We start from the raw sequence: 16,652 nt of genomic DNA, 5'->3' as shown, positions 1-16,652 counted from the left end.
CCTTTTCTTGCAAAAATAAAGCATGTGCTGTTATAATTCAGTTAAAAATCATTGCTTAGCAAATAACCTTTTTGAACACCTCCAGTCTGATTTCTGATAACTTCACAGAAACTGCCCTGGTTAAAGTCACTAACAATCTGCTTATGATTCTGGTTGTGTTTCTATCCTTATTCTCCTTGACCTCAATGCTGCAATCAACACTGTTAACCATGATATCTTACTTTCTCTTCTTGAGACTGATTTTGGAGTTATTGACATTGCTCCTAAATGGTTCAAGTCTTACCTCACTGAATCATAGTCATTTTGTCTCTCTTGGTGGTACTGGCTCTGAAATTGGTCTTATTAAGTCTGGTGTTCCTCAGGGCTCAATACTGGACCCCTTACCTTTCCACATTTACATGTTCCCACTTGGTCAGCTATTAAGATTACTTGGTCTAAATCAGGGGTGCCCAACCAGTCAATCGCAATCGAGTGTTTGCCAGTCAATTGCAAGAATGTTTGGCAAAAAATAAATGGGCTATCTGACTATTTGATAGCCTAATAATTCATTCAGATCTGTTCATGTAATGTCATACATTTTACTGCCCTTGTGTGTGTTTTACTCTTGTCAAATGGGTTGTAAAAGTCCTTTCCCCTGAGTGCTGGCTGACGCTGGAAAAAAGGCTACAGGAGTTCCATAAAGAGTGTCATGTGTGCTACCCAAGAACGTTCTCTCGGTTATTGCCACACGAACCATACATTGGCTACAGTGCATAGTGGAGCGAAACAGACTGGCCGTGACAAATTTGCCAACAGTTTCATAAGTTTGATTGCCTATTTGATAGTTGTAGTGTTACGGAAAAGTGGAAAAATTAAAATCTCAACTAGCAGCAGCTGGTTTTCACGAGGCCTAATACAAGAGGGAAAGCGGCAATCATCGCAGTGTTTGCTGAGGCTGCTGACTTGCTGTTTGGAGATTTCAAAAACAAAGCTGTCTAAACCTCACCAAAAACTGTTGCCTGAAATCAGGGTTTCTCAAGTCGTCTTAACATGGTGAATATGCCCAATTAGGATGACCAGTGGCTTTTGGATTAAGCATTCCTCACAGACTTGACTGAAGTGCTGAATGAGCTGAATGTTGAGCTACAGGGACAAAATAAAATCAACATGATCAGCAGTGTCAACATGTAAAAAAAAAAAATAGTGTTGTCAAGTAAGCGTCTCAGTGCCAATGCTCACATTAAGGTAGGATATTCTTTCTTCTAAAATTGGGAACATTACTTGTTCACCATAGCATGAGTCACTCGCTTTTATTTGCTGTCATTTTAGTTATGGGTATCGTTATTGTACTGATGTGCCCACAGTTTCCTACTGTATATCATACTGGTAGATCGCACTGGACTGGCAAATGAAAAAGTAGATCTTACATTAAAAAAGGTTGGGCACCCCTGGTCTAAATGATCATTTGTACACTGATGATACTCAAATCTACATCCATACCAAACCTGACACTGATGTAGCTGTCTCTGCTCTCTAATTGCATCTCTGACATAAAAATAGACGACTCAAAATTTCCTTCATCTAAACTGCAACAGGACTGAAGTCGTGCTTCTTGGCATCCCCATCAACTGCGTTAAACCAATGCAGTCTCAATTTTCTACATCTGAAATTTGACTCTTTGAAGAAAGTGGCATTGCACTGTCAGCGTTTTTATTCAAATACCTCTATGAACAGATATTTTCATATATTAAGTCAGTTCTTCACCCCACCCAAAGCTGGTTTGTGAATAAGCACTCAAAGACATGCGTACTTCTTAAAAGTATCAAATTACAAGCCCCAAAGTTTGAGACCTCATCAACAGAAAGAAAGGGTAAGGATCATACTAAGCTCCGAGTGCCTAAAATGCAAGCAGAACTATAATTAATGTAAAAAAGTATCAATGGCATGCAGTTCCATAAATAGAAGTGGATTTTGGCACACTACTTCTGAAAAGTTGTTCACCATAGTGCTACAACATCCCAATTCTTATGTTTTACTTTATCGAAATAAGCCTAACCAAAACATTATTTTACATACAGTACATCTTCCACCTATCAATCTCTCTTTTAGCAGAAAACCACTTATTCCTGCTAAATAAATCCTGTTCATCACAATGTATACACACAAACAAGCACAATTAAACAGACATTAATTAAGCTGAAATAACATCTATATAACAAGAACATCCATCCTGTTATATGACCAGAAGCTAAGCCTGTAAAACAATTAGATAATGATTATGGCAAATGCCGACCCCTGGACCCACAATATAAGACTCTGAGGCATCATCAGAGGTGTAACCCCACTGGACTGGCCAAATTTCCCATTGGTCTTTACCAATGCCCTTCTACTAATCCCCATCATCATCTATTGGCATCATCAGTCTGTTCTCCTCCCCTCTGATAGCTGATGTATAGTGAGCGTTCTGGTGCACTCAAAGACATTTATTTTTCTTAAGACACTCCAGTGTAGCTTGTTGAAAGGTTTCTTTCATTGTCTGCCTGGTCATTGCTCCATTTTTTTCCCCCAGTCCTAACAAGCTCTCCAGTCCCTGCTGATGTGAAGCATCACATAGTGCCATTACCATACTTAACAGCAGGGATGGTGTTGACAGATATATGAATTTCGGCCGCTTTTAACAACTTCTCAACAAACACAAAGTGCAATCCTTCATTATTCCCAGAACAACAGACTCAACCACTGCCCACTTGGAAGTACAAGCACCATTACAAAGAATGCAGTTAAATAACGCAAATCACACAAAATCATCTAAAATGCAAATAGGTGTTTTACTCCTCCACAGCAGGAATGACAATCAGGACCATGGCTGGTAGCCTAGGTGATAAAACTAGTCAAGACAATGTAATCATTTTTGACCAGTGATGATAAAAATAACGGTAGAGGCACATGTTATGTGAGAAAAAAAACCCGTCTTAGTTACCATCAGTAAAGCTAAAAGCAACGAATGTGTCTTGAACTGAACTTTTAAGAACGGTGGTCGGAAAATAGTTTTGAGTGTGGAGAAAGAGTTTTCGCATGTTGCTGTCGAAGCAGAGCATACTAAAAAGGCCAGTTTAAATGTTAATAGGCTACTGCAGCAATTGCTTAAATGGTTTTGTGGTGTTCTGACAGCAGTCTCTGAACAGTCCATTTCTGAGGCCTGGTCCTCTTACATTAGGGACATGAGGAATTGATCCGCAACTTGGTACACTTAACGTGACATGAAAACGTGAAAAAATGACGTGAAAACCATCTATGGAAAAATAGCTAGCTACAGACTAATGAACAAAGGCATGCCAATGCTAACCAATACACCGTCCCAGTGAAATTATAGCATGCACAATTAAGTTAGAAAACTTTACAGAGGTCGAACAGAGATGCCACGGCTGGCATGGAAATAATAACATCATGTAAACGGGCCTAATTTAGTCTAATATTCAATTAGCCCTACTTTTGATGTATTTTGAGTTGGCGTGCAATGTTTGGTCTACATCACTAAGCGAATATGGCGGGGCTTGGCATTGAATATGATAACTGTCCAGAAATGGAACCATCCAAGCGTGCTTTTTTTAAATGACGTTTGTTTTCCATGCTAACCTGATTAACTTTGGCAAGCTCGTACTGTATACGCGCATGTATGCTTACTCGATGTCGCACCACAACTGGCGGGATTTTTTATTTTACTCCAACGTCAAGAGTTTGACAGCGACTTAGCCAAATATATATATCGACCTCCCCATTTTATTTGTTTCATTTTCTTATTGGTTAGAAACGCTATGACTTTTTCTTTTAATTAACTGGGTCAGAGAGCAATCTCTCTTTGACTGGGTGGGCCATACTCACCCGTACCTATGCCAATGAATTGGAGTACTGACATTTTTTCCAGAGGGGTACAAAACTCCATCTGGGGGGGCATTGCCCCCCAATGCCTCCCTCCCCATAGCAGCGGCACTGGTGTGATTACCAGAACAGACGTTCATGTTATAGAGTGACATTGAAGAATGACGTATCATAACAATGAGCCTATCAATGCGTGCATTTCAAAAGTTTGAATATCATCATTTTATTAACTGGATGACACAAAAGGTTTCCAATCAATATTTTTTTTCCAAAATGGAGGTGTGCAGGGAAATGACCCAAAACAGTATTTAACTGAGAGATATTAATGGTAGCAATACATGGATAAATTGTAGTAATCTACTGTCATCTCCTAACTATACCCCAATTGCCCCAGTGCCCCCCCCCCCAGCCTGGGGGCCCCAGGCTTGAGCCCGTGCATTAATTAATGAATTAATGAGCCCGTGCATTAATATGTCCCTGCACTCAGGTACTGCTTTGTTAAAAACTCAATGTGGATGGGTATTGGGTATGAGATTTGTAAATAATAAATTGTTTGTGCAGTAATACACAGTTTGACCGATGTCAATTTACTGTGTTGTTTTAGGCAGTGTGTAAGAACACCAAATTTCTGAAAGATACACTGTATCATTTCTGCTTGCACTCAGATTCAAACTAAACTTAGATAAAAAACTTTCTGAATTAATCAGTGTTTGACTGTTACAATTTAATGATTAAAACAAACAACAGATGTCAGTACACCACAAAGTATTTTCAAGAGGTACAGTACATTCTATTGGCTAATTTGAAACAAATTAGCCATTTCAAATTAACAAATTTGAAACAAATTAGCCGATATGCTATTTTTTTAAAGGAAGAGAAATTATTTCCAAACACTACATTAGAATCAGAAGTACAATACAGTTTGACTAGTTCTCAGCTCCATTTAAAGGTAAAATGAAAGGGAAATAATTTTAGAAATTAGAATTAACATATACACAAAAGATTAAACATGAAAGACTAAGAGGACTCAGATAGACAAAGTAACACTGAAGACATGTCTTCTTCAGATCTGAATCCTGTGTATGATACTGTCATCAAAGAAGTTCAAATTAACCATTCTTACAGAGTGCTTTATGGAATGAAGTAAAAAACACTATGGGGATTTTGAACACTACTGTTATTCTTAGACATATTTGTTATTTGAATAACCTATTTTTAGGAATAAAGTAGTGCACATACAGTATTTTATGTACACAAGTGCCTTTTCATCCACTTTATCACAACACACACACCACAAATAACGTGATTTATTCCATTTTTACGTATGCTAAAAAATTGAGCGTTTTATCTCTAATCTTAAGGTTCTTCAGACTCTACTATCAGTGATCTAGGTACCTTAGCCTGCTGATTCTTCAGAAAAGTCCAGATATTGGCTTCAACAATATGGTTGGATAACTTGTTCCGTACCTTTGGGTTTTAAATTACTACATGAGTGCAAAACTATCTATATAATTGTAGCAGACAGGTCCCACCCAACAGGGTGAGCTTGTTGTGGGCCCTCCGTACACGATCTTTTCTCCCTCTGACACTCACTGTTTCTTTTTTCCCCCCTCTAGATATTAAACTTCACAGCCCCAAACACAGTTAACACAGTGATTTTTTCTTTTCATTTTTTCGCAGAAAAACACCCAGCAACTCAGTCTCTATTCACGCCTTCTAAGACCCTTCAATGTCTATGCAGTGTAGACACACTTGATTTTCGTCATTGCAAGAGAACCAGCAATGAGAGAGGCAACTACTGCCACTATTCTTCAATATTGAGTCAGGTTCCTTCTTGCTGCATTTCCTGCTCTCTGGTCTTCACCCAGGTTCACCAGCAGATCCAAGAACTGTTACGATCCCTGCCTCCCGGCAACGGAAGAGGCAGAAGAAGGCATAGCCTTACTTCATCAGTTTACTTATTCACCACCACACCCCCGTCTCATCCTGTACTTAAACACCTGTCTTTTCCTACCTCCTCGCTCAGTATTGGTTTTCCTTTCGAGCTTCCTAGTTGCGCTACTCCTTCTTCTGCTTTGTGTCTTTCTTGGTTTCAGATTACGGTTTTTCCCCCTTTGACGACGGTTTTTCGGATCACGGCTTGGCTTCGGTACTCACTCTCTGTTTTGGATCTCTGGCTTCCCCTGGACTCCCGGATTGCTCTATTGTCTACGGTTTCGGATCACGGTTTGGCTTCGCTAACTCGTTCCCTGTTTGGATCTCTGGCTTCCCCTGGACTCTCGGCTCGTTTCTTCGACTACGGCTTTCTTTGGATCATGGCTAGGCTTTATCAGCTCCTGCAAGTGGGTTCATTCACTGGTTTCGGTTTCTCTTACCGAATCCCTAACAAGAACATAATTTGATCCTCGATCTTCCTACATTAGTAAGGGACTCCAATTGAGTCTCACCAACCGCACATGCATAACTTTAACTTTAAAACTTTAAAACAGTATTCACCTTTTCATTCCTTGCTCTTTCCATTCCTTACACTCCCCGCCACACAGTGGCTCCTAACACTTCTGAGAAGCCACCCTGTCCATATGCACTTGTGTTTTGTTTTAGGGATTTTATATTTAGCCTTTGAAAGGTGATATAATAAAGTTTTGTTGAGCCAAGAACGTAATAACCCTCACACCTCATCCTTACACATCACGGCTGCAGGACTCCAGCTGAGTTTTTGCTCACCGGTATCACAGCTGCACATTCACAACTTACCAATTAAGGCTATTCTAGTCAGCGACCACAAGTCACACACAAGACTTTCATTTCCCTTCACTTGTAACATCTAATCTAAATCTCTCAGGCATGACAACACAGGAGAGAGTCCCTGCTGCAGTCCAAAAGTCCTTTTTTGTTGGAAACCCTCCTTTGTTGTTCCCTTGCGGGAAAGACTGTAAATCCTCTCTACTTGCAGTCTTCCTGTGCACCACTAATTTAACAAACAAACATTCTGGCAGCACCCGCTAAGTGACCATGAGTGATATCCTTCCATGCCACACCTCTTTATCCTGTGCCCTGGCACACATTCAATTAACCATGGGTTTCTGCAGCCTCTGCTGTCAAACCCTGCCACATCACTAGCAACTGACTGCAGCATGCAGTATATAGCTGCTGAAGTATGCTTTCACCAGTTGTTCTCTCAGAGCCCCATGGGACAACATAGACTCCATCTCAGTCTCATTTCATTCACCTCCATGGGATTCACAGGTTCACTGCCACTGCACCCTCATACAAACAAACTCTCCTCATGCATCCTCAGTTCCACAACACTAGTACACCTACAGCTGATACTGGTGCTTTTTCCTTGAACTTTTCCTTAAGGCTGATAGCCCTTGGCTAACTAGACACACCGTGTCTTTGGGGAACACATAGACAAAAGCATCCCAGTAGTTGCCATCACTTTCACTCAAACCCAACTGGCCTACATACAACACTCCTGCAGCTGCCAGTGTCTCACTCACACTTGGCCAGCCTGCATCACACACAACCATTGTGAGAGAACTCAGCAGTTCTTTTAAAGTAATTAAGAAAGGCTTAATACATAGTACTGCCCGTGGCATCATTGCATCAAACCATGAATTCCATACAGTAGTGGCTTCCTAAACAGACACCATCTGACAGCCTGTTAAAGTTATATATAAAGAACATCGAATTCTTTATATAAAGTTTGCTAGAAGGTGGTTACCACACACACATACATTAGTTTTCTATCTTAATCATCCAGCAAATCTGATCTTTTACTACCTCTTAGTCCAGATTTATTTCTGGCTTTACCTGTTATTTTCCATTACCTTTAATAATTCAAACAAATTGTTAAAAGAGTCCAGATGAAAAATAAGCACATAAAACATTGCTGTATGCACATTTACTTTGATTTTCTCAACCCAAAGATGATCTCATTCTACCTATTAGAAAGGCTTAATAATAGGTAGAAATATGAGAAATACAATGAGACAGACATGAAGTAGAAAGCAGCATAGCTTTGAGGGTAATACATTTCGCAGTATAAATAAATATCAACAATATAGGTTTCAGACAGAACAGCTAATAAAATTCAGAACTGATAAACATGCCTGTCCAATTAAATGTTCATTTCTTGTGAAGAACTACTATTATTACACATACAAAACAAAGACGAAATGTCAGACTTATGCATCATATAGATCCTCCCTTGCTTTCAGATATGTAGAGAATCCCAGACTAATGTCAGCTATTTTCTGTAGTATCTCACCCTCCCTCACACCCAGAAAAACAGCATGTACTCAGTGTGACTCAGTGGTCAAACAGGTTCCAGAAATATCAGCTTTCTGCTTCTTTATGCTTGACAGTAGTGACAGTGTGATGCATTGTTTTGGGTTTAAGCCAGATGTAATGCTTTCCATTTAGACCAAATTATTCCACTTTTGGTCATCTTATATGACCACAAAACCTTTTACTACATGTTTACAGTAACAGTTAATTGATCAATTGTAAACTCCATGTGGGATTTGAGATGGGTTTGATACTCTGCTAAACAGGTTTGTGGAGTGGGCCAGAATAATGTTGACTCATGGACATATCTCAGGCATTTAATTCTGTAGCCTTTTTAAAGGCATTTTGATCTCAAGGTCAAGCCCCTCACTTTTAGTCTATACTTTCCTCCTCACCCAGCTGCAATGTTTGGAGGGATAGCCTGATCTAGGCTGTGTCTAGGTGGTACAATATACCTTCTACTTCCTAATGGTCAACTTCACAGTGTTTAAAGTGATATTCAGTGTCTTTGAAGTTTTATGATGCACTTCATCTGTTCTGTGCCTTTCTACAATGTTACACCTGAGGTATTTTGAAAGCTCTGTATTTGAATTATGTTTGAAATTCATTACTTCACTGGGGGACCTTACAGAGAAAAGTACAGCAGGGTTTCAACATTTGAAATTGATAACCCTGTAGATTATAATAACCACTTATATAGTTTTTCCATTAAGTATTAAATAAAGAAGCAAACACCATCAAACAGATGTAACCCTTTCCACCTACACACCATTTCACTTTTGTCATAAATAAGACCTAAAAATAAATCAATGCAAATGAAAAAATACTATTCTTTTCATAACATCAAGTTTAAAGGGGAGGAGGCTTCGGCTCATTACATGGCAGCAAAAGTATTTCCTGAGAAGCTGAAAAAGCTAATCAATGAGAAGTTATTTAGGCAAGAACAAGTCTTCAACAAGGAAGAAATTTATCTTTCAGACATATGGCATGCCCCAGATGCTGCACTAAGCCCTAAGCCCTTCCTCCACTATCACAAGTGTGGACTGTGTGAGCATTCGAGGGTGCACCATTATAAAAAGGTAAGGGAAACCTTGCACAATATCTCAAAGCTTATGGTCAAAAAGCTTTTTGTTGTTCATTCTTAAGAAACATTAACAAAATGCTATCACATGAGGGTGTTCCATTACCTTTTTCTATAACAATGCGCCCTCGAATAGTTGTGTACTTGAAGTACACAATTGATATATGTCACAGAAGTGCGGACTTGGAGAAAGGGCTTAGGGCCCAGTGCAAGAATTGGGACTATACTTTATATATTAATTACTTTATATATTGAATACCTTTATACTATTAAATATGTACAAAATACACTGCAGGTAAATGAATATTCATCACTCCAAATGAGGTGACGAAATAAAAGCTTTATGTTAAAACTTCGTACCAAGAATACATACAGTTGAATCTAAAGTAGTCTAATTAATCGTTTTAACATAAAATATTATGAGTTCTAAAACTGTAAAAAAAATAATTTAACTAATGTTAATGTTTAACTAATGGCAACCTCTCTCCGCTTTGATAGGCTACAACTTGAAATGTCACCATTCCGTAAAGAATGAGGGGTAATTCCCTTCAGCAGAGTCCGCTCCAATGCAGCCTTCAAAGAAGGGTCGCTCTTGAGCACCCTTGTGAAACACAAATTTAGAAATGGAATACCCTAAGCCAGGGGTGCCCAACTAGTCGATCAATCGCAAGAATGTTTGGCAAAAAATAAATGGGCTATTTGACTATTTACTTTTTTCGATAGCCTAAAAATTCATTCAGATCTGTTCATGTAATGTCATACATTTTACTGGCCTTGTGTGTGTTTAACCCTTGTTGAATGGGTTGTAAAAGTCTCTTCCCTGAGTTCTGGCTGACACTGGAAAAAAAGGCTACAGGAGCTCCGTAAATAGTGTTGTGTGTGCTACCCAAGAACATTCTCTTGGTTATTGCCGCACAAACCCCACATTTGCTACAGTGCATAGTGGAGAAAAAACAGACTAGCCGTGACAAATTCGCCAACAGTTTGATAAGTTTGATTGCCTATTTGATAGTTGTAGTGTTTGAACGAAAATGATAAAGCAAACAGACTGAAAACATACCGTTACCACAAGGAATGGGAGCATGATTATTTTTTTGTACCCGCTAAAAGTGAGTTACGGAAAAGAAAAATGGAAAAATTAAAATCTCAACTAGAAGCAGTCGGTTTTCACGAGGCCTAATACAAGAGGGAAAGCGGCAATCATCGCATATTTCTGTGTGAGCCACTTCCTGGCTAAACACAAAAAGTCATTCAGGGATCGAGAATTAATTTTTAAAAAGCGTTTGCTGAGGCTGCTGACTTGCTGTTTGGAGATTTAAAAAACAAACAGTTTTGGCGAGGTTCAGACAGCTGTTGCCAGAAATCAAAGAGTTTCTCAAGTCGTCTTAACATAGTGAATATACCCAATTAGAGGATGACCAGTGGCATCTGGATTTAGCATTCCTCACAGACTTGACTGAACTGCTGAATGAGCTGAATGTCGAGTTGCAGGGACACAATAAAAATGTCATCGACACGATCAGCAGTGTCAACACGTTAAAAAAAAACAACTACAAGTGTTCTCAAGTAAGCTTCTCAGTGCCAATGCTCATATGAAGGTAAGATATTCTTTTTTCTAAAATGGGGAACATTACTTGTTCACTGTAGCATGAGTCACTTGCTTTTATTTGCTGTCATTTTAGTGATGGGTATCGTTATTGTACTGATATGCCCACAGTCTGTTTTTCCTATATCAGAGCTTCAAATTCACACTGGTAGATCATGCTGGACTGGCAAATGAAAAAGTAGATCTTACATTAAAAAAGGTTGGGCACCCCTGACCTAAGCCCTTGCAGACTTAAATGAGAACACATATATGAAGGCACAAGGCCTCACGTATGCATACTTGAACAGAGCCTTAGGCAATCAATATAATTTAGTTTTTTATTTTTTGCAGTGTTTGGTAACTAGGTTTTTAACTAGAAAAAATAATAAGTTAGAGCATTCAGGGTATGATTAAAAATATTTGTACTGTATACTTATCTTTTATAACTCAAATTTAAATGGGGCATCAGAGGAAGTAGGGGAATACTTTTAAAATTTGTATTTATTATTTATTTAGAAAGTGAATAAAATATATACTTTATTTCATGCTGACTGACATTACCTGATCAATAAGTAGTAGCAAATAAATTTTCATAATAACAATTAACTAATCTACAAGAAAAAAAACAAAACAACAAAAACAGGCTTCACAAAACACTCTAAGCATAAAACACATTTAATGAAGTTATCCAAATTCCCCACTCTTGCTAGTAATACAGAAAAAATTCGCTCACCTAAAGAGTGACTGATACCTGGGGTTTTTCTCAACACCACAGACCATAGCACCTACAGTAGGGCATTATTACTCTGCGTGTCAAAAACCAAAGACACAGTGGGCAAGATTTCTAACAGCATAATTGGTAAATATGTAAGTTTCCACTGCAATAACTGGTTAAAATAGTTTTGTATATAAATATTTTCCTCTGTGAAAACAGTATACCCAAATTAGAACAAATCTGAAATTATGTTTTGCATTAGGATGGGTTCAAGAGGCTTTTCACAAGATCGTTTACGTCACAAGAATGTTTCAGTTTTTCACATGAAGTGAGTGGGTGGGGAAATCTTTTTCAAGATGATGAAGGCCGAATAGTTAACTGATAAACATTATGGCATATTATAACCTACTCATTAAGATGTCTTTGGAAACCAAAGTATTGTGAAACAGTAGCCAAGGACGATGAAACATAATTACTGTACTTAGTCTTTTGAAACCGCATTGCAAAAAGTGACTTGATAAAATAAGCTTTACATAAACATAATAGTAATTTATCCCACAGGAGCTTTATACATACTGGTGTCTTCAGTAAGAAACGTTTCATTGTTTCCTAGCCTTCTACGAATATAAGAGATATTTTCCAAGGCCATTTGAAAGTAAATTTTGATTTATAAGAGAAGAATACAAACATTTTGGCACCTAAACATTACCACCTATAAATCACTTCATTAAACCTCTAAATAAAGTTTTAAATATTGTGTTACATATCTAATGAATAGAAAACATTTAATTTCTGTTCAACAGAACACAACTGAGCCAAAGAACAAAAAAAAACATCGAGTCTGGCTTTGCTGACGGAAATAGACTCAAGATTAATTAGTTTTGAATTCCCCAATAAGATTGGTTTATCTTGTTATCTGTTGTGTAGAGGCTGAATAAATATTTAATTTCAATTAAGATTTTTAACGTCTTTATATTTTCGTAAATCCGGAGAAAGTGATACTGTATAAGAACTGACCGACAAGGGCAGTAGTAGAAAGTGGGAAAGCAGAAAGTCTCTGTACAGGCAGATGCAGTTCGATAGGAATAAAGAGCTCGAAAATTATTATGTATTCTCATATTTATTTAAAAAGGGTTTATTCATCATTATACAGAAACCAAAACATAACGTCCATGCTCACCTTTTGCCTCGGCTCGTTATCCTTTTTCGTTATGCACAAGCTTCAACCTCGATTCAGTAACTGAATACGGTACATGTGAACCTGTTCCTCTTTTCTACGTTTGGTTTTGTTTTCGTCATCGTGTAGGCTGTCATTATTTGATTGAATACTACGAAACGCCTCTTCACTTTTAACTCCTCAAGAGAAAAAAAAAATATTCAGTAGAAAAAGCATCAAAAGAAAAAAAGTTCAAAGTTGGTTTTTGGCTGTGTTTGGCAAGTTAAAAAAATGTTACAATATTACCAATCAATATGCTAATAAAGCAGCAGTGCCTTATTTGAAGATAAATCAGTCTTCTCATATATGTATATGATTTCATTATAACGTATAAACACGTGCGTACATTATAATATTAAAAACTATTTTAAAAAATTCAACTGTCTTTGCAAAAGTTACCAAACATTTCCTGAAATATTTTGACTTACCTTAGTCTAGTCCTTATAGCACTGAAAAAGGAGTCCAGCTTCATTGTGATCAATCAACCAATCAGTTGGGTGCAGCCCTTGTGCCAGGGTCCTTTGCTTGCTTTTCATGTTGTCTGCAGCTTTTCATTGAAAGCCCTCTTTTGTCCCAGTATTAGTAGGAAAGTGAAAGTGTCATGGCACAGTTCAGCAGAACTCTTAGTTGGCTGGAGAAGTTGGTGGTCACTCCTTTGTGAAAACCTTTGACTGTAATCTAGGTCGTGCAAAAACACAACACAGGAACACTTAAGTAAAGTTACAAACCAGAGAAGGTCACTTAGCCCTTCTAACCAATCTGATATTTAAGTATATAATTGATCTAAGACTATCTTCTAGCGGTTTCTTGAAAGAAGCCAGGGTATTGCCTTCAACATGGCTATTCTGTACTCCCACGACATATTGGATGAAGAAGTGCTTCCTGTTCTAGATTTTGAATGCACTTCAACATAGTTTAAATATATGTTTTTTGGTTCTTGTTACATTTTTTAAGCTGAAGAAAATCTTTGTGTTTATGTTATCACAGCCTTTGAGGATTTTGAATACGGTAGGGTCACAACATCTGAAAATTTAAAATTAATTAATTTGCTTATTCGCAATTTGGTCTGGCTGATGGGGTCTTGCATGGAAAAAGAACAGGATGAAACCATACTGAACGTTATTAAGCACAATTTTCAAATTAGCTGTGCAATTAAGATCATGAGACAAATCTAGCGAGTGAGTGAGCTTCACCCTGCCCCCTGGTTATGTATGGCAGTGTTGGGATGATAGGCTGGTGATGACTTTACAGGCTCACTGACAATTTTATTGACCCTTTTTATTATAGTTGGGCATGATATTACTGAGGCAGAGTGTCATGCTTGCCTGGCTGCTGAATTGCGGGGTGAGCTAGTTGTGGCACAGCAGCCAGTGATGTCATGAACTGTCTCTTTTCTATGGCTGCCAAAAAAAACTAATCACCTGAAGACTCTGAGCACATGGGGGCCTTTTAAGACCACAGCTGTTCCAGTTCCCCCTCAGAATAAATACTCAGACCTGACAGAGCTCAGGGCTCCATCTGAGTTTGACCTTGAGCCCCTCGAGTATCGTCTCTGAGTTTTTTCTCTGCTTAGCTTTGCTTGTTCTTTGACTCCTGATTTGTTCCTGGATCACCCCCTCAGTTTTGTTTGCTGAGTGTTTCTGGCTTTGAACTCAGTCTGGACCCTTGACCTAACTCCCAAATCTTTCTCAGCTTTGTCTGCCACTGTATTTTCCTCAATTATGACCCTTGGTTCAATTAGATTTCAGCCCTGGACTGTGTTTTGCCTGCACCATGCTCAGTTTTCCCAGTCTGCTGCAACAACACACTCTCAGTGCACGCAACCTGTTTGCTCTACTGCTTTCTGATCTCCAGTTCTGCAGCTCTCCGTTCTGGTTTACGTTTTCTTCAGGACTTCACTCTGCACTCTTGTTCCTGACTTCACAGCGGCTTATGGCCTCAGCCCTGGAACCCTGGACTTTTCCGCTGGCCTCCTTCTCCTGCAGTTCCGTCCTATGTTTAGAAGGCAGCTTCCATCATCCAGGCCCAGGACTCTCCCCATGCAGCCTTTTTACCTCTGCCTAGCACTACTGTTTTACGTCTAGTTGGTCCTGCCCTTGCACTTTAATTTTTCATTGACTGACCTCTTTTCTTTTCCTCACGTTTTTCTCTTGGGCTGTCTGGATAGCTTTTCTTTCTCTTTTTTTTCCAGTATCTTTCCAGCACTCCATCAGAACCCTCTGTTTGTTCCTAGGGAACCAGGCATCCTGTTTTTGTCCCGATGACTGGAGAGCATCACTACATTAGCATGAGCTCTCTGAAGATTCCTAGTTCTCTGGCTCTGACTAGGACTGCCCCCTGCAGCTGTGCTGCTCCTGGACTCTGAGAACTGAGAGAGAACTGAGGATGGGTCAATTGCTTCGTGTCCGTTGCAGATGTCTGTTACGACCACCAGCCAGCAGAGATCATCTCACAAAAGAACTAACCAGTACCAGCAGCAGGTTAATAATAACAAGCGCCACCCATCTTTCCATGTCTCCCTTCTGAAACCCTACCACCGTTCGCCCCCTGCGGCTCCCAAACATCACCCACCACCCCCGCGTCTCATTCAGGGGCACCCGGTGTGTACAGTCCACAAGCTCCTCGACTCCAGATGGCAATATGTTACCCTTCAGTATCTAGCCGACTGGGAGGGTTATGGCCCTGAAGAGAGATCTTGGGTTCCGGAGGAGGATATTTTGGACCCTATGCTCATCAGTGATTTTCACAGGGACTATCCCAATCGGCCATCTCGGGTGTCGGGAGCCGCCCGTGAGGGGGGGGGGTATTGTCACAACCACCAGCCAGCAGAGATCCTCTCACAAAAGAACTAACCAGTACCAGCAGCGGGTTAATAATAACAAGCGCCACAAGGAGCAGCACTATTTAAACCATCCTAACCCTTTCTGCTGCTCGGTATTGAGTCTACTCGTTGAGAGCTCTATCTGGCATTTTCTATACCTCGTATTATTCTGTATTTTGGACTTCCCTTTAGCCTTTCAACTTTGGACCTCACCTCTCGTCTCGGATTGTTTGCCACCAGTGTACTTCCCAGATTTCAACTTACATTACTCCTTTTGACCACAACCTCGCCTCTTGCTACGGATAGTTTGCTTCAATCGTACTTCCTGGATTCTGAATCACCTTTTTCCTTTTGACCACGAACTCGCCTTACGTATTGGATTGTTCGCCTGCCTTGTCATCTACCTACTCCGGTGTCAGCACAGGATCCGAATACCTTTTCATTGAGGACTCCTGACAACGTCTCCCCTTTTTGGTCCAGTGGGGGCCTCCTGAAGAGGCCTAGGTATCAAATTCCATTTGCACCCAGGGGCCTCTGTTAAAGAGTTGAACTTGGGAGACTGAGCTGACAGCGCACGCCTGGCCTGGTTTTGGAAGAGACCTCCCATAAGGGGCGTGCGCCTTGGATCAACGGTCCCTGGGTCCTGACTGGACCACTGAGTGGGGATTTCCTGCCTTGCTGGTTTCAGTGAGACCCTCCCTCTCAGTAAGGCCTATGGGTCAAAGCACAGTTGTGCCCTAAGTGTAACGGACAGTTCTTTCCGGACCCTATGCGGACGACACAATCCAGAATAGTGAGGAAGGAATACACTAGGAAAAAGTCATGCAGGAACAGGGATGAACAGGGGGGCGTGTCCATACGGTGCTGGTGATCCGGGGAGGTGTGGCCAAGGCGAACAGTCCAGAATAAATCCAAAAGGGGAAATCCAAAAATGAAAGCAAAAGGTCCAAGGCTGAGAAATCCGTCCAAACAGGAGATTAAAATCAGGTGCTGGGTCAGGACCGGCGGGGGGAACAAGGACAGGAGCAGGAAGTTAAAAACATGACAGAGCCAGGCGCAACCAGGTTCCGGGCTCGCACGATATGG

General features: G+C 39.9%; 1 protein-coding gene across 1 annotated transcript in view; it reads right to left on the bottom strand.

The window, feature by feature from the left end:
• Positions 1–12,805, bottom strand: part of stat4 (signal transducer and activator of transcription 4) — a 116,338-nt gene extending 103,533 nt beyond the window's left edge. Inside the window, exon 1 of the mRNA XM_088930204.1 lies at positions 12,710–12,805. The gene's annotated coding sequence lies outside the window, so the exon portion shown is untranslated. The remainder of the gene's footprint in view (positions 1–12,709) is intronic.
• Between the last annotated feature and the right edge of the window lie 3,847 nt (positions 12,806–16,652).

The sequence above is a fragment of the Atractosteus spatula genome, chromosome 13 (genome assembly GCF_055471065.1).
Source record: "Atractosteus spatula isolate fAtrSpa1 chromosome 13, fAtrSpa1.hap1, whole genome shotgun sequence".
Lineage (NCBI taxonomy): Eukaryota > Metazoa > Chordata > Actinopteri > Semionotiformes > Lepisosteidae > Atractosteus > Atractosteus spatula.
Note: the sequence above shows the minus strand (reverse complement) of the source record. Positions and strands in the feature narration are given on the sequence as shown.